Source organism: Pristis pectinata, chromosome 5, assembly GCF_009764475.1.
Source record: "Pristis pectinata isolate sPriPec2 chromosome 5, sPriPec2.1.pri, whole genome shotgun sequence".
NCBI classification, from domain to species: Eukaryota; Metazoa; Chordata; class Chondrichthyes; order Rhinopristiformes; family Pristidae; genus Pristis; species Pristis pectinata.
The window spans coordinates 1,085,193-1,095,600 of NC_067409.1; the positions used below are offsets into that span (position 1 = coordinate 1,085,193).

At 52.3% G+C, this 10,408-nt stretch overlaps 1 pseudogene; it reads right to left on the reverse strand.

Moving 5' to 3' along the window:
• Nucleotides 1-1,267: 1,267 nt before the first annotated feature.
• Nucleotides 1,268-7,546, reverse strand: LOC127570447 (zona pellucida sperm-binding protein 4-like; annotated as a pseudogene).
• Between the last annotated feature and the right edge of the window lie 2,862 nt (nucleotides 7,547-10,408).

A 10,408-nucleotide genomic window follows, 5' to 3' on the forward strand; every position in this document is an offset into this window, starting at 1 on the left:
CCGGCTACTGTTCTGCTTGTTGGTCACTCAGTCCCCATCTTTCCCTAGGCCTTTAAACTGAGCTGTGGCCAACTCACTAAATGTGGGATCCACAGTATTCTCAGCATCGTGCACGTGCCAAAGTGAATCCATGCACGGCTCTAGTGCCATCATGTGGTCTGTCAGAAACTGCAGCTGCACACTCCCTACACACATAGTCATCAGGGACACTGGCAGCCTCCCCGTGTTCCCACATTGTGCAGGAGGAGCATGACACGGGTCTGAGCTCATCCGCCACGACTGGCTGAGGGAAAACAAGAATCAGAAGCTACCTTCACCTTAGTGTTGCTCGCTCCCTGTATGCATCAGATATGACCATTCTTGCTGCCTTCCTCTCTCACTTACATGCCCCAGAGGGTCAGACTATACAATACCAACTTCACCTACAGAATTTAATTGTCCCACATCAGCCACATTTTGCCCAGAGAAATTCCCTTCGTTCTACTCATTGCTCCCCTCGGTGAACAGTCTTTACCCAGGGAAAGGTTACCAAAAACTAGAGAGCAAAAGTTTAAGCAGAGCGGGGAAAGTTTCAAAAGGGAACTGAGGAGCAGCTTCACGTGAAGGGCGATGCAGACATGGAATGAGCTGTTGAAGTGGTTCCGGCAGGGACAATATTATTTACGACATTTTAATAGGCACATGGGAAAGACTGAGAGGGATATGGGTTAAAAGAACTGGACTCCTGCATTAATTCTGTGCCTTCTACGCCACCTTGTGACCACACATCTCTGCATCTGCTGCCATTACTGGCTGTGACCACATCGCTAAACATCAAGTGAACAGAGCCACAATTTACCTAGCTGGATACACCAAGTCTACTCACTTTATACACCAAAGTTCATATCCTGAAACCTGTCTCGTGAGCCTTTTACTTCCCCTTGAAGGGAACATCAATTTGGGGTAAGGGGATGGGAGTCTACACAATGCTCCAGGAGAGATCAAGGCCCAATGGAATTACAAGACCTCCTTCCTTGTGCATTTGGACAAGTTCTAATGAAGGGTTTGGACCTGAAAGGTCAGCTATCCCTCCTGCTCCACAAATGCTTCTCAAGGCACCGAGTTCTGCCACTGGTTTCTTTTTTCTACAATTCAAAGGTATTAAACCATTTACCCGCTATTACACATGGACTATGGTTAGATGTGGATGATTGTTTGCATCTACCTCTAAACTACATCTGTGTTCCTGCCACACAAGTGGTCAACTTGTTAACGACCATTGAAACCATCAATATTCCAAACCCAGAAACCCAACCACCTGCTGGAAATGAAAGCAAACCCAAGGTGAATGAATACAGAGCCACCAGAGAGCAGATCTCAACCACAACAGCAGTTTATTCTCCAACAGATGCCTACAGTTCCAGGGAGCTGCCCGCAGAGGCCGCCCTGACACCCGCCTCCTGTTTGCACAAAGCCACAGCGCCGACCAGCAGGACCACGGAGAGCAGCGCTGCCCCGGCCGCCACTCCAGGAAGGACACGGGACAGGGAAACAGCAGCAGCACCTGTGGGGACAGGACAGGGTTACAGCAGCTCCAGGTACTCGCGCACTCGCCAGTTGCAGGCACCTCCTTTACCTCCGTCCCGCTGGTGGAGTCACTGGCCTGGAGATTCCCGTCTTCTCCAAACCACCCTTCCATAATGTGGGAACAACATTCTGGTACCTCAACAGTGGCTAAGGAGTTTACAGAACAAGAGGTTATGTCTCTTCCACAGATGTTGCCCTTTCCAGCATTTTCTCTTTCCATTTTCTCACTGCCAGGACCTGCAGTTTTCTGATTCTGACCAAGTGAGAGCAGTTACACCTGGGAACCAGGCCAAGGAAACTAGGAAGCCATGAGGGTGATCCAGCTCTGGGCTGCACATTAGGGAACGGTGCGAGGGCCTCACTGAAGAAGAGATTTACTGGAATGATCCCAGGGAACAGAGACTCCACTGACAGTAAAACAGGATTGTCCCAACTTTGAACAGTGGGAATTCCAGCAGAACTTGAATTACCAGGAAGTGTTGGAGATATTAACTCATTAAAGTGGACACATCCCCAGGGCTGTAAATGGGAAGCAAGAGAGGAGATTGCTGGGGCTCCGACAGTGATTCTGTAAACTCCTTAGCCACTGTTGAGGTACCGGAATGTTGTTCCCACATTATGGAAGGGTGGTTTGGAGAAGACAGGAATCTACAGACCAGTGACACTTGCGTCCATTGTAGGAAAAGTATTGGAAATAATTTTTCTGGATGTGATCAGTCGGAAAGGTGGGAACATTAGTGGATTCAGCACAAGTTTGTGCTGGGGAAATCTGGCCTCAAATCTAATTGAGCTTTGTTTTTGAGGATACGAAGAAAATTCATCAAGACAACACATAGTGCATACAGGGACTTCAGGAAGGGTTTTGACAAGGTCCTAAATGGGAGGCTGGTACACAAAGTGCACATCAGATCCATGTTATCTTGTGGAAAGTGGATTCAAAATAGTGTTGCTGATGGGAGACGGGTGGTAGTTCTGACAGGATGTCTGCAGTAAGTGGTGTCCCACAGAAATCGGTGCTGGAACCTTTGTTGTTTGTCATCTGTTAAATGTGGAGGAGAATCTGTGGTCTGATATGTAAGTGCCATGAAAATTGGTGGAGTTGTGAGCAGCCAATGTTTGTCCAAGGATACAGAGGGACAAAGCCAAGCTGGAAAGTTGGGCAAAGTAGTGTGACAGTGCATTTTGGGTCATCTACTACTGATGAGGCAAATACAGTAAACAGCTGGGACCTGGAAGCATTGACAAGGGAGACATTAGGGTGCAAGTTCATAGCACTGAAGTGCAAATTAAGCAGAGGATAGAGAGAGTCTGCAGAGAGATATAGATAGGTCAAGTGAGTGGGCAAGGGTCTGGCAGATGGCATACAACATTGCTAAATGTGAGGCCATCCACTTCCGAAGGAAAGATAGAAGATCAGATTATTATTTAAATGGTGAAAGACTGCAGCATGCTGTTGTGCAGAGGGACTTGGGAGTGCTTGTATTGCAAAAGGTTGGTTTGCAGGTGCAACAGGTTATCAAGGTGGCAAATGGAATGTTGGCCTTCATTGCTGGAGAGATTGAATTTAAGATCAGGGAGGTTATGCTGCAACTGTACAGGGTACTGGTGAGGCTGCACCTGGAGCACTGCGTGCAGTTCTGGTCTCCTTACTTGAAGGTTTTGGAGGTGGTGCAGAGGATGTTCACCAGGTATTTACAGAGAAGAGGGTTTAGCCTTCAGGAGAGATTGAGTCACCTGCAACCATACTTGCTGGAATTTGGAAGAATGAGTGGAATGTGTAAATATAAAATTATGAAAGGGGTAGGTAAGATAGAGGCAGGAAGGTTGTTTCCACTGGTAGGTGAGACTAGAACTAGAAGACATAGCATCAAGATTTGGGGGAATAAATTTAGGATGGAAGTGAGGAGAAACTGCTTCCACCCCCCCACCCCAAGACAGTAGTGAATCTGTGGAATTCTCTGCCCAAGGAATCGGCAGAGGTTACCTTATATTGTTGCATAGTTGGGGAATTAAGGGTTTGGGGAAAGGCAGGTGGGTGCATCTACATCCACAGCCAGATCAGTCATGATCTCACTGAATGGGCGAGCAGGCTTGAGTTCCCACAGCTGCTCTATTCCTCATGTTGTGTTGAACTGAACACTGCCCAGAGGCAGGCGCTGTACAGAGTGCATCATTGGAACATGTTGCAGCTGTGGGTCCACTTAGGATACCGTCTGCTCACTACACTATGAAAGGAACGTGGCAGCGTTTAAAGCTGGAGAAAGGACTCAAGGATGTTTTCTGGAATGGAGGGCAAGGGTTGCACTGGAGTGAGAAAGGTTCAGAATCAAATTTGAGGATTCTTAATTATGAGGGACATCAATACTGTAGATAGCCAGTGTTTTACCCCCGTGTAGAGGTGTCTAAAACTAATAGGTAGAGGTTCAAGGCGACAGGGAAATATCGAAGATCTGACCGATGGGTTTCTTACCTAAAGGAAGAGGGGTATGGGTACATGGAATGAGGGCCCTAAAGAGCTGGTAGAGATAGGGCAAGGATTCCGGTCTCTTCCCATTGCCACCGTTCCCACTACCTGAGGCCATTTCCCAGATCAGTACAGTACCCATCCCACTAACTGTGCCGGTAGGCACTGACTACAAACTGGCGAATGCAGGAGAGCTGCGAGATCGTGACTGGCCCAGTTAACGTCGCTCACTGTGGACACCGATATCACGGTTTTGTTCCCCACATGTAAACCTCCTGTTGCAGGGGACACAAGCGGAGCCAGCTTCTTCACCTCCCCCCGTGGGTGGACGGGGAACATGTTTCCTCTGTGGAGTTCTGCATCACTCCACACAACTTGAAACGTCTTCACTGAAGTCACTGCCCCCGTCCATCTGCAAACTGTTCCTCACTCAGAAGTAAACCCTGTCCTGCACAGACTTGAGGGGTCAGGCACGAACATTTACTGACATGGGAGGCTATTCGGCCCACTGACAATCCTATTCTTCCAGGTATTTCCCAGTGACCAACTCCAACATGATTTACCCCCACCCTTTCTAGTTCGACATTCCCAATGGGGAAATAAGAGCGGTGACCAGTTAGACGCAGCCAATTCCAAACCCCACCAACCCAACTACCCACTGGAAAGGAGAACAAACCCCAGGGGAATAAAGAGCCACCGGAGAGCGGATCTCAGCCACAACAGCAGTTTATTCTCCAGCACACACCTACCGTTCCAGGGAGCTGCCCTCGGAGGCCGCACGGATACCCGCCTCCTGTTTCCACAAAGCCACAGCGCCGACCAGCAGGACCACGGAGAGCAGCGCTGCCCCGGCCGCCACTCCAGGAAGGACACGGGACAGGGAAACAGCAGCAGCACCTGTGGGGGACAGGACAGGGTTACAGCGGCTCCAGGTACTCCCACACTCGCCAGTTGCCTCCGTCCTCCGCTGGAGTCCAGCGGACAAGCGCTCCTCATCTTCCAGGAGAATGATGGGCCCAACAGCCGCCACTAAGGTCCCAACCCGCTCCTGGACGCTTCTTCGTTTCTCTAGGGAGGGAAACAAGTCAATGGTGATGCGGAATTAGCCTGTGTTGGTGAGATCAGTTTTTTCTCCGGGGGGGGGGGGGGGGGGGGGGGGGGTGGGAGGTGGGAAAGACCCGTTTAACGCTGGACAAGGCTGGTGCAGATACCCCACGAGTCTTTATTCACATCGTGGTTCACCGGGATCTCCCTCCCTCAACGCACCATTAAAGTGGCGACACCAAAACAGGGCGAAGACGGCTCTTGCCTCAAATTAGTCCGGGCAACGAGTACGGGAGTTGGGACTACATGGCACAACTGTACTAGGCGTCGTGGAGACCACGCTAGGAGTGTGGACAGTTCTGGTCGCCCAGCTGTGGGATGCAATGGTCGCGATGTCACCGGAACGGGAGCAGGATAGGATTCACGGCGATAAGGGTTTGGGTTATCAGGAGAGCTTGGGACATGTGACACTGGAGCCCACGAGGACGACGGGTGACCTCAGATGTCTACAGAATCATGAAGGGCAGTGTTAGATGTTCACAGTCCTTAGACCAGGAGTCCAGAACTAAAAGACAGCGGGAGCAGGTGCAGGGCACCGCCACCAGCAACATTCACTTTGTCCAACGGTGTCCCGAGTTGGAAATATCGCTATTCACACGTCGTGGGGTCGAGTCCCTGCAACTCGAAACAACAGAACCGTGGGGGCACCGTCGCCGGGTGAACTGCGGCCTTCACCACAGTCAGGGGCAAATAGCGACTCCCACCCGGGAAATCTCAGGGCGGGAGTGGGGGGGGCGGAGTGCAGGGGGGAAACAGGTACTTACTGGGGCTGCAGGGAGCCGTGCAGTTGTCTCGGGCGGAGGGAGAGCAAACCTCAGCTCTGCAGTGGAAGTAAACCTGGAAGGGAGACAACGGGATGGTCAGTGCCTCGGCCCCAGGCAGGAGATCAATGCTTCTCCGCTCAGTGGGGAACAGGGGCCGACCGGCCCTCACCCACACCCGGGGAAGCAGCTCAGACCAGTGAGCACCAGAGAAACACTGCAGGAAACTCACCTCCCCGCTCAGAGCCCGGGCCGACACCCGGTCCCAGAAAGCGAAAGTGCTGACTACAAACCGCTTGTGGTGCGTTGGGAAGCGGCGCCCACCGGGACCAGGCGGGTTTTGTAGTTGTCGCCAGCAAACGGGCACCTGGAACAGAGGAAGGTGGGGGGGGGGGGGGGGTAGATGGGGGTCATTGGGGAAAGGCACCGGTGGGAGCTTCACAGCGACTCCCTCCCTCACATCCCCCCACCTCGATCCCCGGCCCTCACCTGTCCACTAGGAGATCCCAGCGGAACCCCGAATAGGGCTCAGGCCCCGGGGGTCGCCTAGCACTCATTGAGAACCAGCACAAAGGACGGGTCGTTGCGGTTCAGGACACGAACCTCCACGAACACGGGGCCCCGCAGCACACTCACGATGGGATAGTCACCGGCCGCGTACCACCTTCGGTAGCCGCCATCTGCAGTGAAGGCTGAAGCACCGCCACTATTTGCAGGGAGCCCTCAGTTGGACACTAGGCATCAGCGAGCACTCACTACCTCTCGCTATTCTCAGCTCCAGAACCAGGAGGCCGACCTCAGTGGCAGGCAGTGGCGGAGACAGGGTGTAAACACGGGGCGTCACCTGTAGCTCGGACTCCTGGTTTCCCTTGTAACTGCACTGCACATGGAGCCTGCAAGAGAACGGACACGGCTGCACAATGCAGCGCCTCACCTCCGCTCACCGCTCAAGGTGCTCCCACACTCACCTGAAGGGACTGTCCCGGCTCACGGAGCCCCAAGCGCCATCCAAGATCTGAAACTGCCCCAACACGTCCGTTTCATACACCACCTTCCCTCCGTCTATCTACAGGAGACAGCAGACTATCAGCACCCGGCTGAGCGCCAGTCATGGCTCCCGGCCCAATACCTACCCGCTGAGCGGTGCCACACTCGGTCAGCGCGAACTGGAAGAGCACCGTGTCTGCAGAGACGGCGATGGGACGGCACTCAGCTCCCGACCCATCCTTCACATGTACCGTGCTCAGGTATACAGGAGGCAGCGTCAGATCCCTGGAGATAGCGACCAGGACCCTCCCGTCCTTGGTTCACGCTGGGGGAGGGGCAATGGAAGGCGGTGAGTGGCTGCACGGGGGAGGGGGGGGGGAAGAGGCAGGGTCCCCTGACCGGAGGGACACAAACCCGGCCCATATTACGGTTTCCAGCTTCTCCCAGCCCTCCCAAGGAAACACGGGTTATGACCGAGGTGTCCCGATCACATCAATAGGGAGACATCGGAGCCGAATGGGCGGCAGTAGCCGGACCCTGGGGCCCCCGGCACCGCCCTTCCACCCTCCACACCTTGGAATGCAGACAGCAGAAAAGATCCGGTACTGCACCGTACAAGCTCCAAATTCCGTCCCTCAGTGAAGGGGACGGTTACCATGGTCATCGTCTGCCGATGGGAGGGGCTCCAGGACCACCAAACTACCCCTAGGGAGGGGGTTAGAAATCCCAACAGGGTGGGAGTGGATACCCTCCCGGGAAATCCTTGGTGCTGCCAGATTGCGGGCAGCCGGTCAATCCCCGGAACACAGGCGAGCCGGGAATACACCTATCCAGTGAATAGAAACACGGCGACACATCCGCACTCCCCTCATCAAAGCAGCAGCCTCTCAGCACACACTCGCTGCCCGAAATTCCCGCAAAGCCCGAGGCTTTGCGGAGACAGCCAGCATTTATCGGCGGGGAGAAGGCGAGAGGGCCGCTGCGCTGAACAGATCGCAACAAAGACCAAGCCCGCAGCCCGCCCAGCCCAACACAACAAACCAAACCTCCCAGTGAGTGAGGCTGTGGAGCCGACTCGCCCTCTTCCTACCAGCGCTGTTTAACACGCACTCAATGAATGTCCCAATCAGCCGCAGGCCCAGGGTCCGCCGCCCACAGCATCGCGCATTCCCGCGGGACCCTCGGGGATGGGTCTGGTTTCAATCAACCATTCAAGGTAGTTCTGGCTCCAGGGAGCGTTCCGGAAACTTAAAAGGCACCGCGCAGTTATTATTGAACTTATTATTCCAAAGCGCCCGGCAGGATTTGGTTTTACAGCGCGGAAACAGGCCTTTCAGTACATCTCGTCCGAGAAGGGTGGGTATCCGAGCTGGTCCTATTTCTCCGAGTTTGGCCCATATCCCTCTAACCCATCCCTACCCATGTACCTGTGTAAGTATCTTCTTATGCATTGTAGTCGTACCCGTATCTACAGCTTCAGGCTGGCAACTCCTTCCATTTACCCATGTCCGTATGTGTGACAAGGTCCCCTCTAAGTCTTCCCCTTTCACCTTAAGCCTATGTTTTCTAGTTTTAGGCTCCCTTGCGCTCGATAAAATGCTGTGAGCTTATTTACGTCCCTCGTGATTTTATAATTCTCTGTATGGTTGTCGTCCCGAAATCAATTTTCGCTTTCCGTCCGCTGTAAATAACAGTGCCACAAGGTCGATTCGAACAAATACCTTTATTAGCAGTGCACCGCTAGGAGAATTCTCTTCAGCAGTCACTAAGAGTCGCTTCCCGAGTTCTCCCTGAACAAAGGGCAGACAGACATTTATTCAGGAATTGTCACGCACATCCCATGCAAACGGTGCCGCGAGTTTCGGTCAAGCTAGAGAGATCCCGAGACAGGTATCACACCTTTTGTCTTAGTATAATTGAGTTATAATCAAGGCTTTCAAAGGCAGGTATCACCCTTCATTGTTCAGACCAAGTCTTCACCTCGATGTTAATTACACTCAGTATCGCCACCGTCTGACACATTGGAATGGTTCGTTACCCGAAACAAAGGCAGTTAAAAATACTTAACATTCCAACCTAACTAGTGGGTCAGCAGCTTGCTAGTTATGTTTTGTTTGCCAGTTATTGGTATGGTTGCAATTCTTAACCCTTCACTTCCTCATGGTCACCCCTCATCCTCCTGTACTCGAGGGATAACATGTCCCAGCATGTCCAGTCTCGCCCTACAATTGAAGGCCTCCAATTCGGATAACATCCTTGTGAATCCTTCATGTGCCATTTCCAGCTTAATTACCTTTTTCCCACAACTGGGAGACCACAGCACTCCAAGTGTGCAGATGGAACATCACGGGGAGAACGTACAGACTCCTTACAGACAGCGGCCGGAATTGAATCCGGGTCGCTGGCACTGAGATACCGTTACGCGAACCGCAACACTACGGTGCCATTTTCCAGGATCATTTGCATGGTGCGGTTGTACCAGACGCTGGTTCGGCCGCACTTGGAGGATTGTGTTCACTTTCAGTCAGCCTGCCACAGGAAAGATGAGATAAACTGGAAAGGGTGCAGTAAAGGTTTACAAGGACCAGATACTGAGAGACAGGGAGAGGTTGGACAGGCTAAGACTTTTTTCCTTGGAACGTAGGAGACTGAGAGGTGATCTCCTGGAGTTGTACAAAATCGTAGCAGCATCCAGAGAGTGAAATGCACTCAGTCTTTTTCCCAGGGTTGGGGAGTCAAGAACCAGAGGGCTTCAATTTAAGTTGAGGGGGAAAGATTTAACAGGAACCTGAGGGGCAACATTTTTTATGCAGAGGGTGCGATCCATGTGGAACAAGCTGCCAGAGGACGTGGTTGAGGCGGGTAGAATAACAACTTTTAAAATGCACTGGAACATGTACATGGATCGGAAAGATTTATAAGGTTATGGGCCAAACACTGGCAAATGGGACAAGCTGGGAAGCAGCATCTTGGTCGGCATGGTTTCCTTGCTGTCTGACTGAACGATGCAGCTATGACGAAAGGTGGGGACAGCGGAGAATTGTTTGGACTGGACGAGGCTGAGAGGAGACTCTCAGAGGAGATGGGTGAGAATTCACTGCCTGAAAACCCTTATCATACTGAAACAGAACTTGGATGAACATTTGAAGGGCTGTGACCCGCAGGTCCCCGTGTGGGAGGAGGGTGCTGGTGGTGGAATTAGACTGGGCAACTCCAAATGACAGTGCCATAAACGTTCTACCTTTCTATAATTCAAAGCCGATACAGCCACTGAGATGGCAGCTGATCTGTTTACTGCAAGCTACTGAACAACAATGAATAATGCCCAGGACGTGATGCAGACGGATAAGAGGGTATTTGTGTCTGACAACAGAGCGAGTAAGGTGTTGACTAATACTTATAGCTTGGCCAGATGTCTGGGGCAGGACCGAGCCCAGGTTGGGTGCGGGTGCAGGTGAGTCAGACTGGTCACAGACTTCCAATCAAAAAACAACCCTCTGCCATGACTCTCTGCACCTGATCATTA